Source organism: Microtus ochrogaster, unplaced genomic scaffold (assembly GCF_000317375.1).
Source record: "Microtus ochrogaster isolate Prairie Vole_2 unplaced genomic scaffold, MicOch1.0 UNK7, whole genome shotgun sequence".
In the NCBI taxonomy this organism is placed as follows: Eukaryota; Metazoa; Chordata; class Mammalia; order Rodentia; family Cricetidae; genus Microtus; species Microtus ochrogaster.
In genome coordinates, this window is record NW_004949105.1 from 9,877,921 (window position 1) to 9,892,516 (window position 14,596).

Consider the following 14,596-nt stretch of genomic DNA (forward strand, 5'->3'; position numbering starts at 1 on the left):
AGAGAGAGAGAGAGAGAGAGAGAGAGAGAGAGAGAGAGAGAGAGAGAGAGAGAGAGAAACACAGGAATGCACAAAGCCAGTCTTACTTTGTTCATTTATCTCAGAAGGGTCCTTAGCATACTACAGATGCTCAATAAATATTGATTAGATACAGGAAATTTGGAAGTGAATATGGAAGCTTTTTACTGAACTGTGTTCTCAGAAAAGATTAAGAATAAAGAAAGATTAAGAAAGAACTGATAAATTGAAGCATAAACTGTCACTAAACATAAAAATGTAGAGCTTTTTGTTATAGTTCAGTCCTTGATAACAATTCTGTTATCAAGAAAACAGAAAATTGTGTACTTAGTGAAAAAGAAAATTTATTCTAAGCTCCTTGATATGACTCAAACATTCTCTAATTCTGAGACTGCTTGGTTTATACTCAGAAAATCTGCACAGGGTATCACTCCTCAAATATTTGGGAAAGTCTAGATCAGTTGTGTCTAATCTGTGGCTCATGAGCTACCTGTCCCATGATGTTAGAACATACTGCAGATCACAATGTCAGAATGCAGTGTCCAACAGCGTAACCACCTGTCTGTACTTGACTACAATGATAACAATAAACTCTTTGTTTTGCTTTTTCTAGCTTTTATCTGCAGTCCTTCATTTATAGCCTTCTGTGCTCCCTGGGGTGTGCTCCAAATGCATTGATGCATGAGACCATTACTTTTTAGTTTCTTCTTGTGCTCCTTCTCAATGCAGTCTATGGATGAGTCTCACCTGATTCCAAAAGCCAAAATTTTGTGAGCAAAACATTCTGTTCCCACAAGGCACAACCACACACTTACTACACCTTCTCTGATCTATTTTCAAGTTCTCATATTGGAAACCCTTGATATTCTCACCCTACTTAAGATTTAATTGTGATTTTGGGGATTCTGTGTTACTTTTTATGGTAATACCACATATTATTACAAAGGGAAATTCACATAGTTTTTGTTTTAAATCATGTTGAAACAAAAGAGCAACAAACACACACACGAACATTGAACTTACCACATACACACGGGTTGATAAGCCAAATGGCTGATTTTATTGATGAAACAAAATCATCCAAATTAAGAAAGCTACACTTACAGAGTTGGAATTAAATTATATATTATCTTTGAGAACTTCCTGACGCTGATGCGTTACCTTCTGGGCTGAAGGAGCAATATCCGAACATACCCTTGTGTGCGTGAGTCCTCTCTCAAGGGTTCCCTTTCTTACCAGGAAGAAAGTACCCTGGTAATCCTCCCCTGATGGAAAAAATGGGAGAAAAGCAAAGATAATTTAGTAAAAATGTGGTGTCTAAAGGAAAAATTTATATAAAAATGTGTGATAAAGTACATTTGAGTGGGTATAAACGATGAATATATATGACAGATTCAGAAAGGCGTAACATTGTCTTAGAGACCAGTAGAAGTATTTAAAACTCACTTGGGAAGATCTTACAGAAAACTCTGGTTGCTATATGAAGGTAGAATAATCAAGGTATCTGCGTAGTTATATTCAAATTCAACCTTGGGTTCATAGTCAGCATCTTTCCCTCCCCAACACGAGAAGATGGAATCACATACAGGAAACATCCATACTATTCTAAAGACTGTGGTATTTGCTATATTATAATCAAATATTATAGATTTATGGTTTAACTGGTAATCCAAAACCACATTTTTGTAAAGTATTTGTGAAACTTATTTGGGAACAGTAACGTGCTTTCATTCTTTTCTCGTGTTTTCTTAAATGTTTCCTGTACTTTGTTGCCAGCTTGTCAGTTTGAGGGTATTTATTCCTCTTTTATCTATTTCAAATCTGTTGCCTTCATGTGAAGCTAATGTAGAGAAGATTCACATCTAGTATTGATATCTCCATAGTCATTGATGACCATTATACAGCAGGATTGCTCAGGATTTCTGAATTCAATATACTGTCCCCCCCAAATCCCACATTATTCATATTTATTATATCTCTTAAGGTTTCATTTTAGGCCATGGGGCTCAGTGGTGAAATGTGTCTCAGATTCTGGACCTAACCCCAAATAAATATTTATACTAACCTGTTCTCAGTGTTGATATTAATTTACTAACTAATTAGAACCTACCCAATGCAGTTACTTTATAATGGTTCTCCATGATCGATCATAGCTTGTTCTTGCACACCTCCCCTTCATACGGAACACTTTTAAAGTCTTAGTGGTTATCTCTGTACATATTTTATGCAGATTACTTTTATATTTATGGAAGGGGATCACTTCTTTCCCCAGGTGGCTGTAAAATTGCAATTTCACTTTGACATGATACAAATTGGTTTAGAGAAAACAAATTATTCTAAAGTCTTTAGAAGTTGAAAGATGTAGTTTGAGCATAGTAACAACATAAATAAATCTAGAAGATGGTGGCTTTTATCTTGTCCTGGATCATGCCTCTGAATTTAGTTTACCGATTTTTTTTTTTTATCCAGGAATGATTTGAGGCTTGTGTGAAGAAATGGAAACCAAGAACCAGCATAAAATGTGAATAAGTTTACAATCTCTTGAAATGTGTATTTATACAGACCACGAAATACAAACATTTTGTTCAAGAACAAATGTTGTCTTTCAAATGCTGTTCTGAACACAAGACCAAAAGTGAAAGTTTTTAGGAAGGAAGTAAACAATCTTATTTACCTTCTGCTACTAACAACTCCACAAATAGGGAATGTTGGAGCATGGAAGAAAACTGAGTTAGGGTCATGGTAAACTAAAGTAAATCATAATTCATCAGTTGAATTAATTTTAATAGATAATAACCTTGTTACTAGCCTCCCAGTAAAAATGAGACAGTAGCAATTCAGAAGACCCTCATGACCCACTGTAACGCTGTTGCAATTCTGTCTGTTATGGTTGTGTCTATTCTCTTAGCAGTACCTCTTTTATTAAATATTTATTTATAGTGCTATTATTTCATGTGGTGTGTGTGTATCATGTGTATTTGCATGTGTGTATATGGGTTCCCATGTAATATAGAAGAGAGTGGTTGAAGAAGTTGGAGTTTTAGACATTTGTGTGGTTGTGAGCTATCTGATGTGGGTTGTACAAAGTAAACTCCAGTCTTTTGCAGATTCAGTGATTATTTATATTATTATTATTAATTAGATTTATTCATTTTTTTAAAAAAATTCTCTCATTTCCTACTCCCACCTCCCCTATCCACCCTCAATCCACTCTTCTTCTGTTTCTGTTCAGAAAGGGTCAGGCCTACCATGGGTGCCAACAAAACTTAAAAATCACATTGATGTATGACTAAGCTCCTCCCATTGTATTAATACTGGGCAGCTCAAGCCAGTATGAAGATTAGGTTCCTGGAAACCAGACACAGCCTTAGGGACAGGTACTCTTCCCACCACTAGGAGTGCTACAAGTAGATCAAGCTACACAACTGTCAATCATATGTAGAGGGCCTAGGTCAGTCCCATGAAGGATCCCTAGCTGTCAGTCCAGAGTCTGAGCTTTTGTGAGCCATGGTTAGTTGTTTCTGTGGGTTCCCTTATATTGATCTTGAGCTGACTGGCTCTTACAATCCTTCCTCCCTCTCTTCAACAGAATTCCCCAACCTCGCTCAGCCTCTCTCAGTGTTTGACTGTGCATCAATTTCCATCAGTCCCTGGACAAAGGTTCTTTGATACAAGTGACAATTAGAATAGTTACTCATCTGATTACAGAATATGGCCAGTTCAGGCAACCTACCCACTATTGCTAGGAGTCTTAGCTGGGGTCACCCTTGTAGATTTGTGAGAGTTTCCCTTGCACCAAGTTTCTACCTGACCACAAAATGCCCTCAACATCAAGATATTTCTTTCATTGTTCTTCCCTCTATTCGCCCTCCTCACCTCCAACCCATCCCACATGTTCTCTCCACTGCTCTGGTGCAGCCCCACCAACAGGCAGGCAGGTGAGTGACCTGCCTGCAGGCAAGACCTCTGCCACCCATTGGATTCTGTACCCCCGAGACCCACTCCAACACCCAACCCCACCCACCTCATCATCCTCTCCAATGGATAGCCCTGCCCTGCAACTCCAGTGAATTCTATATGCAGAGAAGTGCAACACACACCAGTCTGAAGAACAATGATTACTCTCAACTGCATGTCATCTCTCCAGTCCCCTGAAGACAGCTTTAAGTGTGTGGAACATCAATATCATCTTAGAGGAGCTTTCCTGGGAAGCTTTAGACTCCCAATTATCACTCATTATCTAGGAGGCATCACCATAGAATCAAGGGATATTAAGCACTTGAGGCTGTCTTAACACAAACATATCTTTCATAATTGTTGACAGGAACCTTGTGCCACTGCTAAGACCTAAGTCTGAAGACTAGATCCAATTTTAATAGCACCTGTACAAATAATTCCATGATCTTTCTCCTACACTAATTTGGTTCATAGTTTTGCTTAGCAAGAGAAAAGCCTAAATCCCACCAAAATCTACTCAAAATTAATGAAACAATAAAATATAGAGAGAGGTAATTTTAAAGATCAAGGAAGAGGGAACCTTGGTTAAAAAATTACAAGCTCTTAGAGAGCTTTATATATCAACATATTGAAAAATTAATTCCATCAGTTCAGGAATAATAATTATTTTTAACAATTAAGCTTTTTTTATTCTCTATAATTGTGTCCCACAGTTTAAAATGCTTAATGAGTTCTTGCTAGGAAGTGACTATTTCAGGAGAATATAATGGTCTCTAATCACTTCACTGGAGCTATTAGGGAGAGAAGTTGTCAGGAAATGTTTTTACTTTTATTATAAAATTAATTGAACTTCTCATTTAATGAAACAAGACATTTGTCAATATGTAAGCCATGAAGTCTTACTTTGTCTTCTTTTCCCTGCATTGCCCCTAATCTAACCGTATGGGCTATCAATTTATTTAAACAGTTTCTCATCTTTTCCTAGTGGAAGTCGTCTGAGAAAGGAAGGCAAGGAGATGCCAAGGGAGAAACTGCTGAGTCTCTGTACCTTGTGTAATACCATGCTTTGCTTCGTGGAATACAGGCCCGCAGAAGTCTGTTATCAGGTGTTCTGAGTTAGTGTACGAGACCCCTAGATTAGAGTTATACAAAGTAAGGGAGTTATAGTGCCCAGGTGAAATAATTCCAAAGACCATTCTAGTACTTGCAGTCCAACTGAACAAAATGTTTATTGGGCACATCACTATATTAATATTACCATATTAACATTACCCTATTGAAACCACCTACAGATTGAGGAAAGCAACTATCTTGCTGATTTTATAATTGTGGAAAACAGAATGCTTTGCTCCACCCCAAAACGGCATAGCTTCCAGAATGAGAATTAAAAACAGAGACATACGACTCTAAAGCTTTTCAGGAACATGTTTCTGTAAAGAACTGAGGGCTGAGAACTAGTATTAGACACAATGTGTAGGCTGACAGACTGATGTCAATTCTGGTAACAGAATGATGTTTAATGCTGCAGAAATGTGAGTACCAAATTGCCATACAATTTTGTATCTTTGCTTATCCTGGTGAGGGAGTTGGTGTGGGAAGTTCAGTTCTTGTGGATCTCTGTCTGTGGAATCTGTACTGGTTGGATCTCTATCATCTGTAAGATTGTTGGGAAAGAAAAAACAAAGTTCCATTCTGATCTGCCTGTCTGAGCATAGTGCCAAGAAAGCTGTGTTTGAGAAAGCTCCTGGTTTATTTGTCTGTGTGTGTGTGTGTGTGTGTGTGTGTGTGTGTATGGCATATTTGAAAACTGCACATGCACACACACATATATATGTGTATATTTATGTATGTATATATATATTGTACTAAAATGTATGTAAGGTGTACAATATGTACCACAATCTGAAATCTAGTTACAAGATATTAGTATATCAGCCCATTTCTCTGGAGCTTTGTTTCTTCATAAAAATGTAAGAATTGATGAAACTTGTATCACAGGTTTGCTCTGAGGACATTCTAATACTCAGGTAATTCTAGCTTTACAAAGCAAACTGTAGGACCAGGCTACTTATAAAGACTATTACTGATAGCACATCTTATATCACTATAAAAAAGCATTCACTCTATTCAGCAGCATTTTAATGGTGAGCTCTAATGTTTAATTGAAAAGGAATAAACATTCTTTCTCAGCTTGCTTTAGTATTTAGAGATATAGAGAATAGAAATGGAAAGGTGATGAAGCACCCATATAAACACTGCATCGTAAATTACACGCTGTGTGGAGATGATTTCATGCAGAATTCCAGCGCGATGCCATTAGTGCTCCAAGCCAGAAATCGCAAATGAGGATTTAGCAAACACATGATTTGAGAAACGCATCAGAGAGAGGAAAAAAATACCTCCGTGAATTCGAATCTTTAAATGCAGATGCAATCTTGTGATGAGAAATTCCAGAAGAAAACATGAGCTGCTCCTGATCATTTTTAGTCTCGGGAAGAGAGAGACTGAGAAAAGTTACCCTGAGTTAAAATTATCAATGGAGACAATTAATGGAATCCAATCCAGAAACGTAAGGGTATGGATATAGCATCTAAACCGAGTGTGCTGTTACATTCAGTATTGATTTTAATGAGGTCCTTCCCGCATCGACGCACCTGTGAGTGAGCAATCACACCATTTGCGATGGCAAACTGGTGACAGGGGATGATAAAACGAGACGTGAACGACCCAGATGGGGTGTCCGTACCGAAGTCAGAGCCACACACTTGGAGGCGTGCTTTAGTGTTTTCATATTTATAGAACAGAGTTAAGGCATCAGCTGAAAAATACTTTTGGTTTTCTTAGCCCGTACACACCAGTTAAACACACGTCATTAAACAGTAACTGTGTTTGCTGAAGCATGGTGCAGAGAGAGATAGAGAGGGAAATTTAACCCACACACATTTTTATTTCGTTTTATCCTTTTATAAGGAAATACTGAAACAATAAAATGGCAATCCAAGTTTTACCAGCATGCTTGACTACAGAAGTGCCTTTCCATATGCTTGCTCAGACTATTCTCCTAATACATTGTCAGCTGGACTTTGCTATTTTCTTATTATATTTAAAAACTTATTTAATATAATTGTGAGTGTATGTACATGGTATGTGTGTGTGTGCCTGTGTCTATGTGCGTGGGTGTGTGTGTAACAGGACATATTCATGGTATGTGTGTGTGTGCCTGTGTCTATGTGCGTGGGTGTGTGTGTAACAGGACATATTCATGGTATGTGTGTGTGTGCCTGTGTCTATGTGCGTGGGTGTGTGTGTAACAGGACATATTCATGGAGTCAGTTCTTGCCTTTCATCTTCACAGGTGTGTCAGTGATTAATCTGAGATTGCCAGACTTTCAGAGAAAATAGCTTTATTTGCTTAATGTATCACCAATGTCCATATTGTCACATTTCCTGGTTAAGGACATAATGTGTAGTCTCAAAATCTGGAAAAAGCTAATTCTTTTTTAATGATCATTAAAGGTTTAAAACTCCTTATCAAAATGGAGGAGGAGTACAAATGGATCCCCACCAAATGATGAGGTATATTTGAAGAAACCTGTCACCAAACCTGCAGTTTAACGGACCATTCAGTTATAGCAATCTCAAGCCACAAGTTGAGTGACAGCTTCCCTTGTAAAAGTCTGACTAAACAGCAGCAAAACTACAAATATCTTGATATCTGCCTCCATGTGTGGCCTTCAAGACTACACTCTTATTTCCATGTGCCTGTGGTTTTAAATCCTTACATGCTGGCCAGATGTTATCATTGAGATTATAAAACAATTATGTTGTTAGCCATTTTTCTCCCTTGGAGTGATTTGTGCAGTAAGTTTACCTCTTTATTTTTATTTTTTAAAAATAAATTCTCAGGGAGCTAACTGGGGACATCGCCCTGGGCACCTGGGAGTCCCTCTAGGTTCAAGTCTCTTGCCAACCCTAAAATGGCTCCCTTAATTAAGTTATGTGATTCCCTGCTCCTCTATCCAACCTTCCTTTCTCCCAATCATCCCGTTTTCCCAAGTTCCCCCCATTCTCCCCTTCTTACTTTTCTCTCCCCATCTCCCCTTACCCCCGTCCCACCCCACCCCCAAGTTCCCAATTTTTTGCCCGGCAATCTTGTCTACTTCCCATACCCAGGATAACAACTATATGTTTTTCTTTGGGTTCACCTTCTTATTTAGCTTCTTTAGGATCACAGATTATAGACTCAATGACCATTATTTGTGGCTAGAAACCAATTATGAGTGAGTACATCCCATGTTCATCTTTTTGGGTCTGGGATACCTCACTCAGGATAGTGTTTTCTATTTCCATCCATTTGCATGCAAAATTTGAGAAGTCATTGTTTTTATACTGCCGCTTAGTACTTTAATGTGTATATATTCCACACTTTCTTCATCCATTCTTCTACTGAAGGACATCTAGGTTGTTTCCAGGTTCTGGCTATAACAAATAATGCTGCTATGAACATAGTTGAACAAATGCTTTTGTCATGTGATAGGGTATCTCTTAGGTATATTCCCAAGAGTGGTATTGCTGGGTCCAGGGGTAGGTTGATCCCGAATTTCCTGCAGCTGAGGATAGGGAGCCTGAAATGACCCTATCCTATAGCCATACTGATGAATATCTTGCATATCACCATAGAACCTTCATCTGGCGATGGATGGAGATAGAGACAGAGACCCACAATGGAGCATCTGACTGAGCTCCCAAGGAACCAATGAAGAGCAGAAGGAGGGAGAACATGAGCAAGGAAGTCAGGACCACAAGGGGTGCACCCACCCACCGAGACAGTGGGGCTGATCTATTGGGAGCTCACCAAGGCCAGCTGGACAGTGACTGAAAAAGCATGGGATAAAACCGGACTCTCTGAACATGGCAGACAATGAGGGCTGATGAGAAGCCAAAGACAATGGCACGGGGTTTTGATCCTACTTCATGTTCTGGATTTGTAGGAGCCTAGCCAGTATGGATGTTCACCTTCCTAGACCTGGATGGAGAGGGGAGGACCTTGGACTTTCCACAGGGCAGGGAACCCTGACTGCTCTTCGGACTGGAGAGGGAGGGGGAGAGGAGTGGGAGGAGGAGGAGAAGAGTGGGAGGAGGAGGAGGGAAATGGGAGGCTGGGAGGAGGCGGGAATTTCTTTTTCTTTTTTCTTTCAATAAAAAATAAATAAATTCTCAGAAGGTAGCCCGTACCAGATTGGAACTCATTATAGAGATCATATTTGCCTCAAACTGGTAGAGATTGTTTTGCTTCTGCCTCCTGGGTGCTGGGATGAGATCTATCATGCCTGGCTTGATGGGGACTTACTGTCAGTTAATAGCAATTTACCTTTACAGTGAGGAACAGGTATGTATGCATCTTTTCTTCTAGTGTCATTGGGTCTGCATTCTTCTTCTTAATTACTGGCAATTTGCATAGTCTCTAAACTATTACAGTATTGGTAGGCGGAGCCACTGGGTAGTCCCTAAATTTAGATGAGGTCATGAAGGTGAAAGTGACAGAGAAGGAACCATCTATCATGAGTACAAGGATAATGCAAGAAAGAGGTCATCTGTAAGCCAGGAAGTGAACCCTCACCAACCTCCCGATCTAGGGTTCCTTTGATTTTGACCTTCCTGGTCTCAAGATCTGTGGGAAATGAATTTCTGTTGTCTAAGGCTCTGAGTCTGTGCTATTTTTACAGTATCAGCATGAACAGATTGAGGCATTCAGGCAAAATATAACAACCGGATGTTCTTTTGTTAATAAGTTCACTATCAATGTGGCTTCTCTGGCATCATTAGAAAAGTTTGTGTGTGTAGTTGAATACCTAGAGAGAGGTTGTTAAAGATAATGAGAAAAAAGGGGTTGAGACAAGGTGTAGGATAAATTAGATCTTCAAGTTGAAAGATGATGATTTGATCTATTTATATAAATGTACTCTGTTCACCTCTTCTCCTGTGGAATTATTGATCTTGTCTAGAAAGATACCCTGCAGAGTACAATGTGTCTGTGATTCTACTGTGAGACACCCCTCCAGGCAGACAAGAGGAGGAAGTTCTCCCTGACCTCGGGGAGCAGGGTCATAACCATCATCGCTGTCCATTTTGTATTAAAAGATTTATTTTTTTATGTGTGCTAGGGTCTGCTTTGGTGCAATTATGTGCACCATGAATATATAATGCTGGAGAAAGCTATTATGTACCCTGAAACTATAGTTGCAGGCATTGTGTGGGTGCTAGAAACTAAACCTGGTACCTTTGGAAGAGCGGTGAGTTCTCTTAACCCCTAAACCATCTCTCTAGTATCCATACCTCCACCATTCCTTGCATTGATATCAAAACTTAGGTCAATAATCTTATCTGCTTCATAGTTAGAAGTTAGATATTTCAACCTAAGGATTTTCAGCTCATGTATTTATGTATGAACAAATTTTGTCATTAACTTTACTTTCATATGGTTTCAATTTTTATATCAACACCCTTAAATCATTAAGATGAATATTGCCAAAGAGTACATGAGTGTTGTTTGATCACAAAATTTGGTTATTCTTTATTCTGATGCCAAGTAAATGCAGAGGTTTTCTCTGATTAGCAGCCAGTTAATTCTATTGATTGTGAGGAATCTATTAGAAATTTAAAGAAACTTTAATTGGTTTTAACTAAATAACGTATACAGTATTTCCAAAGCATTACATGGAGTTGAAAATGGTTGTTATCGAGTTTGTACAGATGCTATAAGCAAAAAATTCTAAATAATATTAGGAGAATTATTGAAATATTTAATAGAAATGTTTTATTAAAATATAAGCACAGGGTTGGCATGATTGTTGCTGTGGACAAAAGTGATTGCGACCAAGACTTACAAGTTGAGTTTAATCCACAAAACTCACGTGATGGAAGAAAATGTATTTTGGCAAGCTATCTTTTGACTTCTACACATATTATATGGGCTCATACACTCCCATTCAATACAATGCGTAAATAATAAATAAAAAAGTAAAATATTAGTTCAATGAAATAGCAAGGTTGAAGCCAATTTGCTCAGTGTATAAGTAATTATAAACAGACAAGACTGGTTTAATAATGTGATATGATCTCATCTCAGTTCTCATACTCTCATGTAAGGTCAGTACTTTTATCATACTTAATTTGAAAATGAGGAAAATTCATATTAAATAAGTCTAGTGTTGTCAGCATCTAAGTACAAAGGCACTATAATCCCACCAGCCTTGTTCCTACCTTCTGCTCCTCTATACTCATCAACCCTGAAGTCTAAGAACCCTACAAACAGGTGTTTGCTTAATGTTTCTGAAGTTTGTCTTCAGAGTTTCAGGGATAGCTTGCTTTCCTGTGTGTGACAGGAACATTGTTAAGTTTCTGTTCATGCTCTTTGTGGGTGTGGACCTCACGAGTAGCTAGTGTAAGTAGGCCAAGTAAATAAGAACACAGAACTTTTGCCCAAGACCTTGGTCAATGGGAGGCAGACACGGTAGCTTCCATGATTTTCTTATGTTTATAACTAAGGGAAAGGAAAGAGGATGTATGTAAGATATATGTCCCTGAAAACAAAACAAAACGAAGATAGAAAGCACGTATACATCTTTAGCTCATTTTAAGCAACTCAAGTCATCCTGATGTTTTCGCTTTCTGTGTAACCATAGGCAGACCTTGTCCACACTGACAGAGCAAAGCATCACCTCCATTGTCCCAATTCTGTCACTGATGTCCGAAGACCCACAGGTTGTCTTAAAAACCGTAACACACCATTGCTTTTCTCCTGTCATTTGTCATTTTGTTGTGAGATATTTGTCTTGATAATTTATCACATATTATATTGGTAGAGCATCACACATCCCTACTCCTCTAGAATGGCTCACTCTCTTTGCTCCTCTGTTCTGTACTGTTTCCCTTACTGCTTACTGTCCCACCACCAGCCTGTATTTAGTCAACAGGGTGTCAGGACACAGACACTCCAGTTCAATTCTGATGTTTGGTGCAGCGGTTACCTGCCATCTTCTCTTTTCTTTCTTCAGAACTTTCCAGTTCATGCACTTTCTTACACTTTTGTGACCTGACTTTAAACCTTGTTGAAATCTGTACCGTCCACATTTTGAGGCCTGAAAATCTTTACACAGCATCATTTCTCAGTCAAGGTTTTATTTTAATGACCCAGTGTCTTTTATTTGACACCAAATTTATTTTTTTCTACATTCTTTTTACATAGTTACACAAGGTGAAAATATTCCTCGAACTTTCAGAATATCTTCCGTCACGGTTTTTGTTTCTTTGCTCATCTCCTGTGTATAAATATACGACTATATTATCACACATTCTTAGTGTCCCTAGATACAAGTTGTAAAGGAGGAATGAATGACAGTTTAAGTAACTGTAGGGTTTGACAAACCTTTTAATAGTCATTAGATATGCAGATAAACTGGCCTCCTCCTTTGTCATCTTTAAATGTGAATAAAACCCAAAATTTCCTTAGCGTTACTTCAGTTTTCATTCTTCTGGACTTTTATGTTATAATTTTCTTTCATGCAATTAATTTCTAACCCGATTCAATAGATTTTCATTTCTTAGGAAAAATATACTTTTCTCTAAAAATTTTGCACACAATTCCCCTCTTCACCTTTTTAACAGCCAAATAATATTTTCTTTTCTTCAAATGCTCAATTTAACATTATCACAGATTGAAACAGAGCAGCTTCCTCTAGAATATGATTATTTAGTATCCGTATTTAAGTTTAAAAGCATGTGTTTGTCATACAAGAATCTCTAAGAGTACTTGTATTAAGCTTAGAAATTTAGGGAGCAAACATGCAGCAATTATTGAGTAATATATACACAGAATAGCTGTCAAGGAATAAACATTCCCTGCACTAATATGCCTAGTTTCAAGGAATGTATATTCAGGTGCCCAGTGCAAGTATGAATTCAACATTCCTGACCAAACTAACACATTAAGCATATAGAAATAAAAGTACAAATTACCATGAATTCTCAAGCTATAGAACCAAAGGAAGAAGGAGAGGGTACCAGTCTGAGGAAGGTCTAGAGAGGGCTTTCAAAGGTTCAGAACAAGAATTACTGGTTGACACAGGACAGCTGCAGTTTGTCAGCCTGCTCCAAATGTAGACCGGCCTAACCTCATTTTCCTCATTCACAATGAGTAAGGAAATTTTACTAATATTGTTAGCCTTCTGTTTGTAAGGACATGGGAGGAATAAAGGTCTCTTTCCCTGAAGGCCCAGACATAATTCTGCTGGACACGCAGTCATGTACTATGAAGCAGGGACAGAATCAATCGTACTGAGCTTAATGAAGTCCTGGCTCTCTGCCTTTTATATCCTCTAATTGCACATGGCATAACATATTTATTCGAGCCAGAGGACAAAATAGTCTAAGGACAGAAGTCAGCTAAATGTATGGCCAGATAATTGTACTGAAATTATCGAGTCAGCATTTGGCTCCAAAGCCATTTCAGAATTGAGCATTGGGCCTCATCACAAAGAATCCAGGCTTGTAAGCATTCTCTCCATTATGTTGAACACTCTCAAGGGGATAGGTCCAAATGCACCAGTTTTGACAATTCTGAGGTCTTAAGCACTAATGTTTTCTTATTTAAAATAATTTCAGTTTTAATTTTTATGTTGTTTAAACTGCACATCTGGTTTTATTGGAGACAAATATAGGTGACTCTTTCTGTCAGTTCATCTGTGAACTAGGGTTGCAAAATCCCTCTTAGCCTTCCGATTGTGTTTGTCCCTGATTAGAACAGTGGTCATACTAGAGAAGATCTCAAGACCCATGTTAGACTAAAATTCCAACATACCAATCAAGGGGTCACTTATGAGAACCTATTTCCTCCAATTCAGTCCTTCCCCCTATTGGTTACACTTCTTCACTCCAGTACTACAGATGTGCTATCAAGTCTGGCAATGCTTTCAAGTGGCATTTCAGATCCGAACTGTACGTACAAACAACAGTTTTTAAAAATTACTTAAAAAAATCTTTGCTGTGCATTTGAGGTCAGAGAGGACAATTATGATTCTGTTCTCTCCTTGAGATATGTGAGTCTTAGAGACCAGATTCAGGTCTTCTTGGTATGGCAGCAGACATTTTATTACATTGACCATTCTCACCAGCCTGAAGTCACCATTTTCTTGAGCTATTGGAACCAATAGTGGCAGAACAACATCCTCTTGCCTGTCAATCATTGTCAGTGTTTCTTTGCTTGTATTCGGTGTGAAATGAAATAGGAGCTGCTCTTTCTTCAATAATTTTTAAGAGAAAAAGCAATCTTTTATCTCACAGACTCTGGGTATTTGATTTCATTTCACTTTAGGTTCTTTAATGGTTTTAAGAAAGGATATGAACATCTAGAGAGATGGTTCTGCAGTTCATAGCCTGTGCAACATCCTATTTCTCTTCAGAGGACCAGAGTTTGATTCCAAGCACCCCTGTGTGATGGCCTACAGCTTTCTATTACTTTAGCTCTGAGAATTGTGATGACTTCTGATGTCTATCAGATTCTGCACACATGTGCACTCTCTCTCTCTCTCTCTCTCTCTCTCTCTCTCTCTCTCTCTCTCTC